Genomic DNA, 19916 nt, shown 5'->3' with positions numbered 1-19916 from the left:
GACAGGAGAATATTGGATCCCAACAAAAAAAGATACCCCACATCCAAGAGCCAAAGAGAAGTCCCAGCAAGATGGTAGGAAGGGCGAAGTTGGATTTAGAATCAAACCCCATTGGAAATCAACTATACTTCAATTTAAATAAGTCTTTTCATTTTAAAAATGGGCAAAAGACATAAAAGGCCATTTTAGGTAAGAGAAGATATGGATGTTAAATAACAACATGAAAAGGTGTTAACAAAATCAGCTATTGAGGATGTTAAAGCCCATAGTGATTGGTCATTACATGCCTATTAGAATGGATAAAATAAAAAGTAGAGATAATACAAATGCTAGTTAGGATGCAAGAAATTGGATCAGTCATATGTTGTTGAATGTTTTGTAAAATGGCAGAACCACTTTGGAAAATAATCTGGCAGTGCATTTTAATACTAAAAATGGACTTACCATATGACTTAGCAATTAAACACTTAGGTATACATCCCCAGGAAATGATAGCTTATTTCCATGCAAAAACTTTGTACACAGAGGTTTTTTGCAGCTTACTTTGTAGTAGCCAAAAGGTATATCAGCCAGAAGCCTGAAGGACATTAGTGGATAAATCAATAAACAAACTTGTAAACGTATAGCAAAGAATATTAGTGGTTCAATTGCCAAGTCATGGCCTACTCTTTTGAGATGCCAGGGACTGTAGCCTGCCAGGCTCCTTTGTCCACTGGATTTCCTAGGGGAGACAACTAGCATGGGTTGCCATTTCCTTTTTCAAGGTATCTTCCTGAACTAAGGATGCTACAATTTTTAAAGATTGTGATTCAATGTGTTGCTGTCTCTGTTGTTATGTAATAGATTCTTCAGCCAGCCACAATGTAGAGGATAATGTAAGGATTAATTACAATCTACTGAAATTGTATTGTCAGTTCAGTCAACTATTTAATAAATACCATAAAACCCCTAAGGAACACGGGAGAAAAGACACATTTAGACTTTAATTTGCATGTATAATGAAATATTTTGCAACTCATGTGTCTAATTTTGTGTCATTTCTTTAGATCATTCTATCCTTCTGAAACTGAACGAGACTTCACTGTGGACTTCCTACTGACCATAGAATTTTTTGAGGCCACATTATATTGCCCATACTTTGAAAGTTCAGCAGAATTCCTAGTGGGTTTCCCACACAGGCTACTCACAGATCAGGGTCGTAATGTTCTCACGAGTAACTTTAGCAGACGGGAAAAAGCCTTTTTGACTGCAGTAAAACTCATTTAAAAAATAAACAAAAGCACAGGTATGATTATGAGCTATACTACACATGAAGCCTCAATGAACCAAAGTCATTTAAGAAGTAAATATATTTAATGATTCATTCAACAGGAATGATTGAGTACCAACTATATCATAGATATATTGAATATAATTATGACAGTTACTGCAAACTACCCTTCTAGGACCTCACATATCATGTAGTTTCTGCAACAGTGACAGTTCTATAATAAACACTTTCATATATTTTTTCTTAACATTCTTATTGCTACCCTAATGATATTCTGGGTTTCAGATCACATTTCAATACTGCTAATCCATGATAATAGACCCTTCATTATTGCTGTATGATTCTCCCCTGTGTGAGGTGTGCTCATCCACCAAGACAGAGAAAATAACAAGAAACAGAGACGGCTGGGGTGCAACTGGGAAGACAGAGTGAAGAGATACAGAGCTATATAACATTTCTGAATATCAATTAAATAATGGATATTAGGGTTCGTGTCTTCACACATCAGTTTATTTATTGTCCTTAAAAACAGTATGATGATGACAGTGTTTGCATTTTTTGAATAAAAAGATCCACTAAAGATAAGTCACATGTTCAAAAGGATACACAGTGTAAGTATTTGAAGCAAAATAAAACTAGGTTGTGTTTTAATTCCATTTTTGTGGGTGTTGCTTTTTTTTTTTTCTACCCAGTATTACCTGGCTTGAAAATACAGAAGTATTGATGAACCAATGAACCTTATACACTTAAATATTAATGTTTTAAAATTAGACCTGTGGAGTCTGTGCTATCTTAGTCCACCTTTTCATGGACTAACCCTATAGATCAGGGAGGCTAAGTTGGCAAATATCACTTAGTTTTAGTGCCAGTTGGACATCAATGAGGTCTCCTTCCTCCAGGGAAAACGTTCACTCTAGAAAGAAAACATCGCAAATAAGAGTAAGAAAGGGGTTAACATGGGTTTCAAAAATTTTATTTGTAATGCAGTGATGATACATAGGAGGCACATTTGATTTATTCCATAAAATATTGTGACTATTACATTGTGTGAGAATTTTTGAATACATCTCATTCTCAAATAAAGGAATAGCACTTTATTATACTGTTAGATTGTGCCAAACAGTGCATTTTCTTTTATACTTTGTCAAGGCTAATTGTCTGACAGAGCTGCTAACATGTTACAAATCCTTTAATTAGACAATTTACCTTACTCTCTATAGTTTTACATTTCTAAGTTCTTCATAATTTTATTAACTGGAAACATAAATGTTTCTGTTTTTGCAGGAGGCTTATTTTTAGCAATTTGGAAGAAGCTCATGACTTCAAAATTTGCTCGGGATATGGCACGTTTCTTCATTAAAAGGCTACTCTTAATACCAATTTAATAGCCTAAATTTATGCTACTATATGCTGATCAGTATAATTCCATGAATAAAAGCAATGAAATGTTATAATGACTGTGAAAAGTTTGTGGTCCTTATTATCTCTGCTTCATCTTTGTATTTTCAAAGTTACCAGCCAATAATCCCCTCAGCCACCCTTTCCTTAGAATTGAGCTACACATCTGGTGGAACCCTGATTAATCTCAGGCTGCTTGAGACACACATGAATATGTCAACATCTGTGTCAAAGGCAGGTGGTTGTTATTTAGTCATGAAGTCATTTCCAACTCTTTTGTGATCCCTTGGATTGTAGTCTTCCAAGCTCCTCTGTCCATGGGATTTTTTGCAGGTTTTGATATTTCTTTCAGTGCTCATTTATATATTGACAGGTAAGCAATGCAAAATCTCTTGTAAGAGATTATTCTTACAAGATACAACTTTGGGCATTGAAGAGAGTTTTTAAGTAATTTATATTCTAGGACTGAACTCAAAGTACTTTGCCATATGAGCACAATTATCAATCCATGTAGTGAAAGAGGCTGCTTTCTTAGTGTCTGAGCACTTGGGGAAATCATTTCAACATCAATTAGAAAATTTCTGAGCTACCCTGGTGTAAACTAAACAAAACTTTAATGTTCCTTTTAAATGTAATTTTTGTTTCTATTGAAGCCCCTAAGTAAAAAAGCACGAATTAAAAAGGAATAAAATGTATCTGAAACCATATTTAAACTATACCTAATGGCATGAATCAGACTACTTAAGTAGGTTAATTATCTTCTGATGGTTCTGGTCACCAGTCATGATTTTCCCCTATATTGCGTCACTTTTTCATTTTCCCTGCAAACCCCAGTATTCTTAAACGACCTCTCAACCAAATTAGTCCCTTATGAAAATAAATGATTTTCTATATCATGTGTGTTTCCAAGGGGAAGGTCTTATTAAGGAAGATCTATTGTTCAAAAGCAGAAAACAGATTGGTCAATGTCTACATACAAGTGAGACATTTTTATATTAAAAAAATAAAACTGATAAGTGAAGTCAATTGAAAAAGATGTATCTAACCAAAAAACTACCCAAACCACCAAAACAACATTGAGATAGAAGAAAAAGCTGGAAGGCTCACCCTTTCAGGTTTTAAAATATGTAATCAATCTATAGTAACCGAAACAGTATGATATTGACATACAAAGAGGCACATAGATCAATGCAAAAAAAAAAAAAATAGAGTCTAGGAAAAACCTAAAGCTATTTTAGTCAATTAATTTACAGCAAAGGAGATCAGAATGTACTTGGGGAAAGGCAGTCTCTTTGATAAAGATGTTGGGAAAACCCGAGGCCCACAAGCCGAGAAGCTGAGACGGGATAATACCTTGCAGTGCTCTGGTGCTCCGTCACGTGAGGCCCCTTGGACGGTAGCCTGCCAGGCTCTTCTGTCCATGGAATGTTCCAGGCAAGAATACTGAAGTGAATTATCAATTCCCTCTGCAGGGGATCTTCCCACCCCAGGGACTGAACCTGAGTACCCTGCGTCTCCTGCAGGAACAGGCGGATTCCTTGCCCCTGAAGCACCAGGGAAACAGTATAGGATTTCCTCAGAGAAGGAAGAGTAGAGCTGCCATGTGATTCAGCAGGTTCACTGCTAGGTATTTACCCAAATAAAACAAAAACGATTCCAAAGGAGATCAGCACTTCACTGTTTGTCTCCACATTATTTACAATAGCCAAGGTAAGGAAGCACCTTTAGTGCCTATTATCATGAATAAACACAAAGGCACACACACAAACACACACGCAGAAAATAGTGCTCAGCTATGAAAAAAATGAAATGTTGCTGTTTGCAAAAACATGGGTGGACTAGAAGTCATCATGTTAAGTGAAACAATTCAGACACAAAATGACAAAGACCGTAATGTCCCACTTTTATGGGGATTCTAAGAACATAACAAACGAACAAGCAAAAGGAAATGAAAGCACAGTCACAGATACAGAGAACAAACGGGTGGGCTCCAGAGAGAGAGTGTGAGGGGTGGTGTGAAATAGATGTCAGCTATAGAGTGGGACTTGCCATCTACCTCTGCAAGGATTAGATCATGTGCTGCTGCAGCTGCTCATTTTAACGCCCCTTGAAAGGAGTTCAGAGGGGAGAGCAGAAATGAAGCACTCTGTTCACAGTTTGATATTTTCTGGAGCCGATTTGTGAGTCTAATTCTCCTATCTCCTCATATCTACAAAAGCTCTAAAATCCTTCATGCTAACAGCCACTCCTCTGACAAGCAGAAACTTTCTGAGAGAAAATATGTGCATGATTACATGTACCCTCTCTTCACCAAAATCACACACATACCAATCTTCCCTCTTGGCAGCAATTTCTCAGAGCTGTCTGAGGTGCTGTCGCCTGGGCTGCAGTCCTCATTTTGCCCCAAATAAAACTTAACTTGCAACTCTGGTATTGTTCATTTTCTTTAAGTTGACACAGGTTAAGGTGATGAAGAGGTTCAGGCCTGATGACCTCAGCTAGCAATCAGAAGTTGTTTTGTGAGGAGGAGCCAAGATGGCGGAGGAATAAGACGGGGAGACCACTTTCTCCCCAACAAATTCATCTAAAGAACAATTGAACGCAGAGCAAACTTCACAAAACAACTTCTGATCGCTGGCTGAGGTCATCAGGCACCCAGAAAAGCAGCCCATTGTCTTCGAAAGGAGGTAGGACAAAATATAAAAGATAAAAAGAGAGGCAAAAGAGCTAAGGATGGAGATCTGTCCCAGGAAGGGTGTCTTAATAGAGGAAGTTTCCAAGCACCAGGAAACCCTCGCACTGGCGGGTCTGGGGGAAGTTTTTGAATCTCAGAGGGCAACCTGACTGGGAGGGGAAGAATAAATAAAACCCACAGATTACGTGCCTAAAAACAACTCCTAGCAGAAAAGTACCCCAGACGCCCGCATCTGCCACCAGCAAGTGGGTGCGGATCGGAGAGGAGCGGGCGGCATTGCTTAGGGTAAGGACCAGGCCTGAGTGCCCTGAGGACAACTGGAGGGAGCTTTTGTGAGTTACCAACTTAACTGTGGGATAGCAAGAGAGAGAGAGAAAATTAACCGGCCCTAACACACTGCCGGCCGTTCACAGAACAAAGGGACGGAGCACGTCCAGAGGAGCTAGCCGGCTGCGGACAGGCCCAGCCCCGCAGGAGGCTGGAGGCGGGGGGGAGGGGAAGGGGCAGGCTCGGCCCCAAGGACCGCATCCCCTACTGCACTGCAAACAGGCCTCCAGTTTCTAACCAAAGACCTCCTGAGATTCTGGATGGTCGACATCCGCCGGGAGGGTCGCGGCGAGACACAGGGCGCAAGCACCGGACCGGCGAGGGCGGGGACTGGGGCTGGAGACGCGGAGGGCAGAAGGCGCACGCACCCGACTGGCGCGGGTGGAAACTGAGGCTGGGACCGCAGAGGGGAGAAGGCGAACCGCACCAGGGGAGAGTGCGCCCGTCAAGCCCCTGGCTGCCTGAGCTGCTCTGACAGGGAAGGCACAAAATGCAGGCCCAACCGCGTCCGCGCTTTTGCAGAACACCCAAGGGCTAGAACCACGCACAGTGCAGGGCACGCTCGATATAGAGAAGCCAGGAGCCTGAGCAGTGTAGACGGGGAAAGCAGTGCCCATCCCTCCCCGCAGCACGGCGGAACTAGCAACCTGAATAAGAGACCACCTCCGCCCGCCTGTGTCAGGGCGGAAGCTGGGTACTGAAGAGACTGGCAAACAGAAGCCAAATAAACAAAGGGAAGCGCTTCAGAAGGGACTGGTGCAACACATTAAAATCCCTGTAGATAACATCGGTGCAACAGATTAAATCCCTGTAGGTAACACCGACAACACCGCAAGGGGCCTGTACATATAGAGAAGTATAAGCTGGAACGAGGAGCTATCTGAAACTGAACCGAACCCACACTGACCGCAACAGCTCCAGGGAAATTCCTAGATATATGTTTACTTTTTTTTTTAATTTAAAAAACTTTTTTTTCTTTTCTCTTTTTTATCTTTTATTTTCTTTTAAAATTCCCTATTACTCCCCCATTACTCCTTAACTTTCATTTTCATAGATTTTTACGATTTTTTTAATTAGGAAAAATTTTTTTTTTGTTTTTTTCCCTTTTTCTCTTCTTTTTTCTATTTTTCTTTTCCTCTTATTTCCTTTTAAAGTCCTCTATTACTCCTCTACTACTCCTTAACTTTCATTTTCATTACACTATAACCTTGCAAAAAAAAAAAAAGAGAGAGAGAAGCACTATTTTTAAACTGAACTTCATATATATTTCTAAAATTTTTTGTGTTTTGGTTTTTGTTTTTAAAATTGAATTTTTAAGAGTCTAACCTCTACTCTAGATTTTTAAACTATGTTTTTCAGTATATGATATAAATTGTGGACATTTAAGAATCCAATATTCAGCTCCCATTTCTATTCAGGAGTGTGTTGATTATTCTCTCCCAATCTTGACTCTCTGTTTTCTACCTCAGAACACCTCTATTTCCTCCTTTCCCCTTCTCTTCCCAATCCAGTTCTGTGAATCTTTGTGGGTGTCTGGGCTACGGAGAACACTCTGGGAACAGAAAACTGCATAGATCTGTCTCTCTCCTCTTGAGTCCCCCTTTCTCTCCTCCTGCTCATCTCTATCTCCCTCCTCCCTCTCCTCTTCTTCATGTAACTCTGTGAACGTCTCTGGGTGTCCCTCATGGGGGAGAAACTTTTCACCATTAACCTAGAAGTTTTATTATCAGTGCTGTAGAGATGGAGAAGTCTTGAGACTACTGGAAGAATAAGACTGAAATCCAGAGGCAGGAGACTTAAGCCCAAAACCTGAGAACACCAGAAAACTCCTGACTACCTGGAACATTAAGTAATAAGAGACCATCCAAAACCCTCCATACCTACACTGAAACCAACCACCACCCAAGAGCCAGTAAGTTTCAGAACAAGACATACCATGCAAATTCTCCAGCAATGCAGGAACATAACCCGGAACGTCAACATACAGGCTGCCCAAAGTCACACCTAAATGAGTTCTCAGAACTCATTACTGGGCACTCCATTGCATTCCAGAGAGAAGAAATTTAGTTCCATGCCCCAGAACACCGAGGCAAGCTTCCCTAACCAGGAAACCTTAACAAGCCAATCGTCCAACCCCACCCACTGGGTAAAACCTCCACAATAAAAAGGAACCACAGACCTCCAGAATACAGAAAGCCCACTCCAGACACAGCAATCTAAACAAGATGAAAAGGCAGAGAAATACCCAGCAGGTAAAGGAACATGAAAAATGCCCACCAAGTGAAACAAAAGAGGAGGAGATAGGGAATCTACCTGAAAGGCAATTTAGAATAATGATAATAAAAATGGTCCAAAATCTTAAAAACAAAATGGAGTTACAGATAAATAGCCTGGAGCCAAAGATTGAGAAGATGCAAGAAATGTTTAATAAAGACCTAGAAGAAATAAAAAAGAGTCAATTAAAAATGAATAATGCAATAAATGAGATAAAAAACAATCTAGAGGGAACCAACAGTAGAATAACAGAGACAGAAGATAGGATAAATGAGGTAGAAGATAAAATGGTGGAAATAAATGAAGCAGAGAGGAAAAAAGAAAAAAGAATCAAAAGAAATGAGGACAACCTCAGGGACCTCTGGGACAATGTGAAACGCCCCAACATTTGAATCATAGGCGTCCCAGAAGAAGAAGACAAAAAGAAAGGCCATGAGAAAATACTCGAGGAGATAATAGCTGAAAACTTCCCTAAAATGGGGAAGGAAATAGCCACCCAAGTCCAAGAAACCCAGAGAGTCCCAAACAGGATAAACCCAACGTGAAACACCCCAAGACACATATTAGTCAAATTAACAAAGATCAAACACAAAGAACAAATATTAAAAGCAGGAAGGGAGAACAAAGAACAAATATTAAAAGCAGGAAGGGAGAAACAACAAATAACACACAAAGGGATTCCCATAAGGATAATAGCTGATCTTTCAATAGAAACCCTCCAGGCCAGAAGGGAATAGCAGGACATACTTAAAGTAATGAAAGAGAATAACCTACAGCCTAGATTACTGTACCCAGGAAGGATCTCACTCAGATAGGAAGGAGAATTCAAAAGCTTTACACACAAGCAAAAGCTGAGACAATTCAGCACCACCAACCAGCACTTCAACAAATGTTAAAGGATCTTCTCTAGACAGAAAATGCAGAAAGGTTGTATGAAAATGAATCCAAAACAACAAAGTAAATGGCAACAGGACCACACCTATCAATAATCACCTTAAATGTAAATGGCTTGAATGCCCCAACCAAAAGACAAAGATTCGCTGAATGGATACAAAAACAAGGCCCCTATATATGCTGTCTACAAGAGACCCACCTCAAAACACGAGACACATACAGACTAAAAGTGAAGGGCTGGAAAAAAATATTTCACGCAAACGGAAAACGAAAGCAGGAGTCACAGTACTCGTATCAGATAAAATAGACTTTCAAATAAAGGATGTGAAAAGAGACAAAGAAGGACACTACTTAATGATCAAAGGATCAATCCAAGAAGAAGATATAACAATTATAAATATATATGCACCTAACATAGGAGCACCACAATATGTAAGGCAAATGCTAATGAGTATGAAAGAGGAAATTAATAGTAACACAGTAATAGTGGGAGACTTTAATGGCCCACTCACAACTATGGATAGATCAACTAAACAGAAAATTAACAAGGAAACACAAACCTTAAATGACACAATGGACCAGCTAGACCTAATTGATATCTATAGGACATTTCACCCCAAAACAATCAACTACACCTTTTTCTCAAGTGCACACAGAATCTTCTCCAGAATAGATCACATCCTGGGCCATAAATCTGGTCTTGGAAAATTCAAAAAAATTGAAATCATTCCAGTCATCTTTTCTGACCACAGTGCAGTAAGATTAGATCTCAATTACAGGGAAAAAAATTGTTAAAAATTCAAACATATGGAGGCTAAATAACACCCTTCTGAATAACCAACAAGTCATAGAAGAAATCAAAAAAGAAATCAAAATATGCATAGAAATGAATGAAAATGAAAACACAACAACCCAAAACCTATGGGACACTGTAAAAGCAGTGCTAAGGGGAAGGTTCATAGCATTACAGGCTTACCTCAAGAAACAAGAAAAAAGCCAAATAAATAACCTAACTCTACACCTAAAGCAATTAGAGAAGGAAGAAATGAAGAACCCCAGGGTTAGTAGAAGGAAAGAAATCTTAAAAATTAGGGCAGAAATAAATGCAAAAGAAACTAAAGAGACCATAGCAAAAATCAACAAAGCTAAAAGCTGGGTTTTTGAAAAAATGAACAAAATTGACAAACCATTAGCAAGACTCATTAAGAAACAAAGAGAGAAGAACCAAATTAACAAAATTAGAAATGAAAATGGAGAGATCACAACAGACAACACTGAAATACAAAGGATCATAAGAGACTACTACCAGCAGCTCTATGCCAATAAAATGGACAACTTGGAAGAAATGGACAAATTCTTAGAAAAGTATAACTTTCCAAAACTGAACCAGGAAGAAATAGAAGATCTTAACAGACCCATCACAAGCAAGGAAATCAAAACCGGAATCAGAAATCTGCTAGCAAACAAAAGCCCAGGACCTGATGGTTTCCCAGCTGAATTCTACCAAAAATTTAAAGAAGAACTAACACCTACCTTACTCAAACTCTTCCAGAAAATTGCAGAAGAAGGTAAACTTCCAAACTCATTCTATGAGGCCACCATCACCCTAATTCCAAAACCAGACAAAGATGTCACAGAAAAAGAAAACTACAGGCCAATATCACTGATGAACATAGATGCAAAAATCCTTAACAAAATTCTAGCAAACAGAATCCAACAACATATTTAAAAAAATCATACACCATGACCAAGTGGGCTTTATCCCAGGAATGCAAGGATTCTTTAATATCCGCAAATGAATCAATGTAATATGCCACGTTAACTAATTGAAAGATAAAAACCATATGATTATCTCAATAGATGCAGAGAAAGCCTTTGACAAAATTCAACACTCATTTATGATTAAAACTCTCCAGAAAGCAGGAATAGAAGGAACATACCTCAACATAATAAAAGCCATATATGACAAACCCACAGCAAGCATTACCCTCAATGGTGAAAAATTGAAAGCATTTCCCCTGAAATCAGAAACAAGACAAGGGTGCCCACTATCACCACTACTATTCAACATAGTTTTGGAAGTTTTGGCCACAGCAATCAGAGCAGAAAAAGAAGTAAAAGGAATCCAGATTGGAAAAGAAGAAGTGAAACTCTCGCTGTTTGCAGATGACATGATCATCTACAGAGAAAACCCTAAAGACTCTACCAGAAAATTACTAGAGCTAATCAATGAATATAGTAAAGTTGCAGGATATAAAATTAACACAGAGAAATCCCTTGCATTCCTATACACCAACAATGAAAAAGCAGAAAGAGAAATTAAGGAAACAATAGACCTATACATAGAAAACTATAAAACACTGATGAAAGAAATCAAAGAGGACACAAACAGATGGAGAAACATACCGTGTTCATGGATTGGAAGAATCAATATTGTCAAAATGACTATACTACCCAAAGCAATCTATAGATTCAATCCCTATCAAGCTACCAATGGTGTTCTTCAAAGAACTAGAACAAATAATTTCACAATTTGTATGGAAATACAAGAAACCTCGAACAGCCAAAGCAATCTTGAGAAAGAAGAATGGAACTGGAGGAGTCAACCTGCCTGACTTCAGACTCTACTACAAAGCCACAGTCATCAAGACAGTATGGTACTGGCACAAAGACAGAAATATAGATCAATGGAACAGAATAGAAAGCCCAGAGATAAATCCACGAACCTATGGACACCTTATCTTTGACAAAGGAGGCAAGGATATACAATGGAAAAAAGACAACCTCTTTAGCAAGTGGTGCTGGGAAAACTAGCCAACCACTTGTAAAAGAATGAAACTAGAACACTTTCTAACACCATACACAAAAATAAACTCAAAACTCCTAGAGGAGAACATAGGCAAAACACTCTCCGACATAAATCACAGCAAGATCCTCTATGACCCACCTCCCAGAATATTGGAAATAAAAGCAAAAATAAACAAATGGGACCTAATGAAACTTAAAAGCTTTTGCACAACAAAGGAAACTATAAGTAAGGTGAAAAGACAGCCCTCAGATTGGGAGAAAATACCAAATGAATCAACAGACAAAGGATTCATCTCAAAAATATACAAGCAACTCCTGAAGCTCAATTCCAGAAAAATAAATGACCCAATCACAAAATGGGCCAAAGAACTAAACAGACATTTCTCCAAAGAAGACATACAGATGGCTAACAAACACATGAAAAGATGCTCCACATCACTCATTAGCAGAGAAATGCAAATCAAAACCACAATGAGGTACCATTACACGTCAGTCAGTATGGCTGCTATCCAAAAGTCTACAAGCAATAAATGCTGGAGAGGGTGTGGAGAAAACGGAACCCTCTTACACTGTTGGTGGGAATGCAAACTAGTACAGCCGCTATGGAAAACAGTGTGGAGATTTCTTAAAAAACTGGAAATAGAACTGCCATATGACCCAGCAAACCCACTTCTGGGCATACACACTGAGGAAACCAGATCTGAAAGAGACACGTGCACCCCAATGTTCATCGCAGCACTGTTTATAATAGCCAGGACATGGAAGCAACCTAGATGCCCATCAGCAGACGAATGGATAAGGAAGCTGTGGTACATATACACCATGGAATATTACTCAGCCGTTAAAAAGAATTCATTTGAATCAGTCCTAATGAGATGGATGAAACTGGAGCCCATTATACAGAGTGAAGTAAGCCAGAAAGATAAAGAACATTACAGCATACTAACACATATATTTGGAATTTAGAAAGATGGTAACGATAACCCTATATGCAAAACAGAAAAAGAGACACAGAGATACAGAACAGACTTTTGGACTCTGTGGGAGAAGGTGAGGGGGGGATGTTTCAAAAGTACAGCATGTATACTATCTATGGTGAAACAGATCACCAGCCCAGGTGGGATGCATGAGACAAGTGCTCGGGCCTGGTGCACTGGGAAGACCCAGAGGAATCGGGTGGAGAGGGAGGTGGGAGGGGGGATCGCGATGGGGAATACGTGTAACTCTATGGCTGATTCATATCAATGTATGACAAAACCTACTGAAATGTTATGAAGTAATTAGCCTCCAACTGATTAAAAAAAATTAAAAAAAAATAAATAAACTCAAAATGGATTAAAGATCTAAATGTAAGACCAGAAACTATAAAACTCCTAGAGGAGAACATAGACAAAACACTCTCTGACATGAATCACAGCAGGATCCTCTAGGACCCACCTCCCAGAATATTGGAAATAAAAGCAAAAATAAACAAGTGGGACCTAATGAAACTTAAAAGCTTTTGCACAACAAAGGAAACTATAAGCAAGGTGAAAAGACAGCCCTCAGATTGGGAGAAAATGATAGCAAATGAAGCAACAGACAAAGGATTCATCTCAAAAATATACAAGCAACTCCTGAAGCTCAATTCCAGAAAAATAAATGACCCAATCACAAAATGGGCCAAAGAACTAAACAGACATTTCTCCAAAGAAGACATACAGATGGCTAACAAACACATGAAAAGATGCTCCACATCACTCATTAGCAGAGAAATGCAAATCAAAACCACAATGAGGTACCATTACACGCCAGTCAGGATGGCTGCTATCCAAAGTCTACAAGCAATAAATGCTGGAGAGGGTGTGGAGAAAAGGGAACCCTCTTACACTGTTGGTGGGAATGCAAACTAGTACAGCCACTATGGAAAACAGTGTGGAGATTTCTTAAAAAACTGGAAATAGAACTGCCATATGACCCAGCAATCCCACTTCTGGGCATACACACTGAGGAAACCAGATCTGAAAGAGACCCGTGTACCCCAATGTTCATCACAGCACTGTTTATAATAGCCAGGACATGTAAGCAACCTAGATGCCCATCATCAGATGAATGGATAAGGAAGCTGTGGTACATATACACCATGGAATATTACTCAGCTGTTAAAAAGAATTCATTTGAATCAGTTCTAATGAGATGGATGAAACTGGAGCCCCTTATACAGAGTGAAGTAAGCCAGAAAGATAAAGAACATTACAGCATACTAACACATATATATGGAATTTAGAAAGATGGTAATGATAACCCCATATCCAAACAGAGAAAGAGACACAGATGTACAGAACAGACTTTTGGACTCTGTGGGAGAAGGTGAGGGTCGGATATTTCGAGAGAACAGCATGTATATTATCTATGGTGAAACAGATCACCAGCCCAGGTGGGATGCATGAGACAAGTGATTGGGCCAGGTGCACTGGGAAGACCCAGAGGAATCGGGTGGAGAGGGAGGTGGGAGGGGGGATCAGGATGGGGAATACATGTAACTCCATGGCTGATTCATATCAATGTATGACAAAACCCACTGCAATGTTGTGAAGTAATTAGCCTCCAACTAATAAAAATAAATGATAAAAAAAAAGAAGAAAAAAAAAAAGAAACTCTAAGAACAGTTCCTTGGTGCTTTGTCCTGAAAATCCCCCATTCATTACCCAAATAATAATAATAATAATTGTAGTTACTTTAAAAAATCAATTACAAAGATGACCCAAGTTGATAGAAAGATGCATTCAAGAATGAAATTATTTTAACCAAAATAAAAACGTAATGAAAAGTGGGGAATCATGTGGAGTGATTTTCACTCTCTTATTGGATGCCTGGTAGATTGCTTAGAAGAGGGGGAAAAAAGGATCAACTATGTGATTCACATTTGCACTTTGAAATTTGTCCTTAGCCTGAAATCAAACCTCTGTGTTTACCCAGCCATAACATGGAGTCATACTACTCTTCCAACTGATGACTCACAGGAAACATTGGATGATTTTTGAACAGAAAAATTAGCATAACACTCCTTTTCAGAGCATTTTGAAAGATAGAGGAATGAGAGAATGTCTTCTGAGAGTCACCATTCAAAAATTCTCATCAAGTTCTGAAGAGAGCAGAAATACTGATGTTTTCCTCTGGTCTTGCAATGGAAAGTATGAAAAGCTGCTTTTACATTGTAAGTGGATTTACTTGGAGGTTTTCTTCCCAGCTAATGCTCCAGGGTTTGTATGCACCTGTGAATTTGTGTGTGTGCATGTCTGTGTTTGCATGTAGAAGAGAAAGGCATCGACATAGGAACAGGGACACAAAACATATATATTTATCCCAAGGCTTGCTATGCATTTATCTCTTATATCTTTGGAGAGAAACATCATAAAGTTCTGAAGTATATAAGCATATAGATGACAATTACAATGGAAAAGCAAAATACAGCAAAGCTTTAAAGTTGCAGTTACAACTTTGCATGATCTGAGCATGACATTGAATAGTATGCATTCCTGCCTTTTTTTAAAAAAAAAAAGTACTACATGGAGGACAGCACATGGACACTACTGTGTTCCAGTTGCATCAAGAAGACTGGTGCAATATTGATTGGATTTCAGATTGACAAGAGTATCCTGCCAATTGAGCGTTTATTTTTCTACTCGGTTATTTAGTTGAAGTTATATCCATTATTTATTTAATGCTCTTGTTAATTCGATCTACTCCACATGTCTTAGTCTATGGTCTAGTAGACACTAGCTTCAAGGTACCTACTTAAGTCAGAGACTGTATTCTATTTATACCAGGACATTCCATCCTTATGAAATGCCCTGACATTCAAGTTGGACAAAAGGATAACCACCAAGTCTTGATTTCCTAGTGAACTCAGATTCTTCTCCTTTTATATCCTCAACTAGAGCTTGAAGCATAAGGAATACATAGGGAATCCATATCCTTAACCATGAATTAAGAACTATGAAAAGGTAATAGCAACTTGATAGACATTCATAATTGAAGGGAACATCTTGGAATAGTGGCAAATTACCTTAACTATGTCTAACAATGATCCACTTAGGCAGAAATTTTAATTAATGACAAGAGCAAAAGAACAGAAGTATCAGATCATTCTGGCATTATGTAGAGACTTTCTGATCTTCAGATAGAATATACACCTAGCCTTATCCTGTAAAAATACAATCCCTTGAATCTATAGAACATACTGTCCAACACAACTGTCTGTGATGATGGGAATGTTCTGTATCTGATCTGCCCAGTAGTGGCCACTAACTACATGTGACACTTGAAATATAGCTTGTGCAATGGAGAAAACTGATTTCAAATTTGATTTAATTTTAATTAATTTAAATTAAAGTAGGAACTCTTCATTTATTGCTGATAAGATTGCAAAATGGTACAGCTGCTCTGTAGGGCAGTTCAGTGGTCTCTAACTAAACATACTCTCACCATATGACCCAGCAGCGGTGCTCTTTGGTGTTACTCAAAGGAGTTGAAACTTATATCCACACAAAAATCTACAACTTGATATTTATAGCAGATTTATTCATAATCTCCAAAACTTAGAAGCAATCAAAGATCTCCTTTAGTAAGGAAATGAATAAAAACCAGTGGGCAGAAGTTGAAAGTATATTGATTTATCAGATCCTTATCTGATAAGGATCTTTATGAGATTCTTTTCTGTAAAGTAAGATCTAACTCTAAATGCTTGGAGATTTTTTTCGAGAAAATATATTTTTTCAGTTTAACATTGACTTTTCTGAGACTTTGAATCAGGTTAAAAACTCCTTGAAACTCTCGTCCCTTCTTGAGTTCTTTGGCCCTGGTGTCCATCGTCTCCTCCTCTTCTGTTCCTTCTCAGTCTCCATTTTGGTTCCTTGGTTTCCATGTACTTTCATGCCTCCTATTTGAGCTTTTGTCCCCTGAGCCCTTAAGACTCTTCTCTTGATATCTGCTTGCTTCACCCAGCCCAGTTCACTATTCACTCCCATGACTAGGTTTTTGGCTCACAAACCAGTATCTTGAGGCCCCAGACTTTGTACTGGGCTGCTTCATCCTAGCTATTAACTCCCTAGGACCCTTCTGCCTGCATGTTCCATACAAACCCAACATAGGAGGATTTGACTCAATAACCCTCTAATACGAATACCTTCTGACAACTCTTAGGCTACAGGGCTATCATTTTATATCCGGATTGATCTTATCATGGATCTTTTCCACATCTCATGTTCTGCGGGTGGTAATACTAATACAATACATCTTTTATGGGTGGTAATACAGAGTACTTCTCTGTAGACTGGAGATATTTTTGTCTAGAACCTTATCTTTTCATTCGATGCATCAACAATCCAATCTTCCTCTGTAAATGTCCTTCACATGCATCCTGCTTGCCCTTCCTGCAGAGTGAGCTGGAGGTCTGGGGCTCTAAGAACTAAAGCAGCCTGGGCATGGGAATGGGAAGGGGGTGGGCCACGACCATGTGACCAGGGCACTGGACACTTGGGATTCATCACCCACGAATCACTGAGAGGTCAAAGTGGCAAGTCCATTGGAGAGGACTGAGAACAGCAGTGAGAAATATGGGGAAGGCTTGGTAGCATAGAACCTGAATGATGGAATAAGCAAGTTTGAGAGACAAGGTCCACAAAGGGTTCTAGAAGCATAAGTGTTGGGCAAAGAGAACTTTATGAGCTTCTGTTGATGACTTTGGGGGCAAGAAGTGTGCTATTAAGATTACAGAGCTTACTAGGATCTCTTTTCTCTTTTGCCTAATACATTACCCTAGCCTAAGCCCTCATATCCATATTACTACTTAATTACTGTATTACTGCTTTGTCTAAACTGTTACCTTTGCAAAGTTAGGAAAACTTTCAGTGGCTCAGATCCTTATCTGTAAAAGTGTTCTTATTTGACAGAGTCATTTGAGGATTAGATGGATTACTATATGGAGAACATTTAGGAGAGTCTGGCCTATAATAAAATCTATACAAGCATTTGTGTTTTGTTTTGTGTGTGTGTGCTCAGTCATGTCTGACTCTTTGAGACCCCACGGACTATAGCACACAAGGCTCCTCTGTCCATGGGATTCTCCAGGCAAGAATACTGGAGTGGGTTGCCGTTTCCTTCTCCAGGGGATCTTCCTGACCCAGGGATCAAACCTGCATCTCTTGTGTCTTCTGCATTGGCAGGCAGATTCTTTACCACTGAGCCATCTGGGAAGCCATGTAAGCATTAGCTATGGTTATTGTAATGTTCTGTTAATATTATTATTTCTGTAACAGTTTTTTAACTGGCCCATCTATTCCCAGACTCTATCCCCTCCATTCCATTCTGCTTGTAATTTTGCCATCATTTTCTTCACAGTCCTTCTTTGACCATCATTATTTTTTTGATTACTTGATCAGGCCCAAACTCCTCTGGCTATCATGACCTTCAGTAATCAAGCCAACCTGACTTGTCTTTGCTCCCCAATGCATTATCCCTCCATGCAGAGACCTATTTACTGTCTCCAGAGGAAATCAAGACCTTTCACACCTCCTTACCTGTGTTTAGGTTACGTTTCTTCCCTGGAAATGTCCCCTTTCTTATCTACTATCTGTGTCAATTCTAACCACTTTTCAGGGCCCAGATCAAGTTCTACCTTTTCTACTATAGAGGAGGTAATGCCTGTTATGCTTTTCCAATGTGTATGTCTAATAACATCAAGAAGAATATCTAGTACATAGTGTGTATTTGATAAATATTTCTGTTTTAATTATCCTTTCTCTAGTATTTAACATCACATATTTTAGAACTATCTTTTGTTTGACTGATAGTTTATGAATATAGGTTGTAACAGTTTAGAAAACCTTCAGTTACACATCATAGAAGAGTACATTAATGGAATTCTAAACTGTAAGGATATTTACTGTCTTCTTCCAAAATTTCATCAACAACCCATAAACATCTTTCTGCACTTTGGTTTCACCATTCTCAGCCTGTTGGATTTTCATCTATGTACTTTTTACCTCACCATCACAAAACTGGGGCTTCCTAGGTGGTGTAGTAATAAAGGACCCACCTGCCAATGCAGGAGACGTAAGAGACACAAGTTCAGTTCTTGGATCAGGAAGATCCCCTGGAGGAGGGCATTGCAACCCACTCCAGTATTCTTGCCTGGAGACTCCCATGGACAGAAGAGCCTGACGGGCTACAGTCTATAGGGTCGCAAAGAGTCAGACACGACTGAAGCCACTTTGCAGGAGCATGCACAAGCCCATCTGCCTGGCATGCTGCAGTCCATGAGGTCACAAAGTCAGACACAACTGGGCGACTGAATTGAATTGATATGGATTCCTGCAAAAGGTCAGAAACCAAACTACAAATTTTGAAAATTTTGTTGTTGTTGTTGTTACTTTCTGTTTGGTATAAACATTATGTGCCTAGCCAAGCTGGGAGTCCTTTAATTATTTTTTCAGGAAGACTTGTTGACAGTGTAGATCCTAAAGCAACCACCCGGAGCAGTCTCCTGTTAGCCCATGCTCTAGAACGCGAGTCCACTCGAAATAACAATTCCCTCCTGAACACATTATTGTATTTACCTGAATGCAAGGTAATTAACATCTCCAGCAAGTCAAATTTCTGATTGCATCATATGGTCTCAGCAACTCTCAGGCCACTCACCCATCTGGTTGCAGCACTGTAGCCATTTGCCAGCATGTGGGTTTGTGTGTGCAGGAGCCAGGACCGTTGGGTGTTTGGAGTAACACGTTACCACATGTGCATAGACAGGATTGTAACGTGTCCCCAGTCACTGCATGCCTCTGCTTAAGTCAGAAAGGGACAGCTGCTCCTGGTCACACCACTCTTGAATTTAAATCCTGAAACATTCCCTGCTCACTGTCTCTGGAGAATATCACAGCATGGAAAAGATAAAGGTTTTACAGTTAACTGGATGAGAAGCTATAGCCTTAGCTGTGAAAGGAAAAGCCTACAAGTCAAGAAAATAGCAGCAGTTCTAGATAAAAGCCACACTGAATTTTTGAGCCATTGAAGAGAATGATATAGAATGAAAAGAAAAGTGATTGCTAAGTCAATTTAGTCTACTTATGTCTTCTTAAATTATGCATATGCAGATTAATTTGAAGGCACTATACAAAGGCACTGGAGTGGAGAATGAAAAATTCCAAATATTACCAAATGAATTGGTTGTATGACATTCCACACACAGTTGTTTTGGATCCGAAGTCTTAC

The sequence above is a fragment of the Dama dama genome, chromosome 26, assembly GCF_033118175.1.
Source record: "Dama dama isolate Ldn47 chromosome 26, ASM3311817v1, whole genome shotgun sequence".
Classification (NCBI taxonomy): domain Eukaryota; kingdom Metazoa; phylum Chordata; class Mammalia; order Artiodactyla; family Cervidae; genus Dama; species Dama dama.
Note: the sequence above shows the minus strand (reverse complement) of the source record.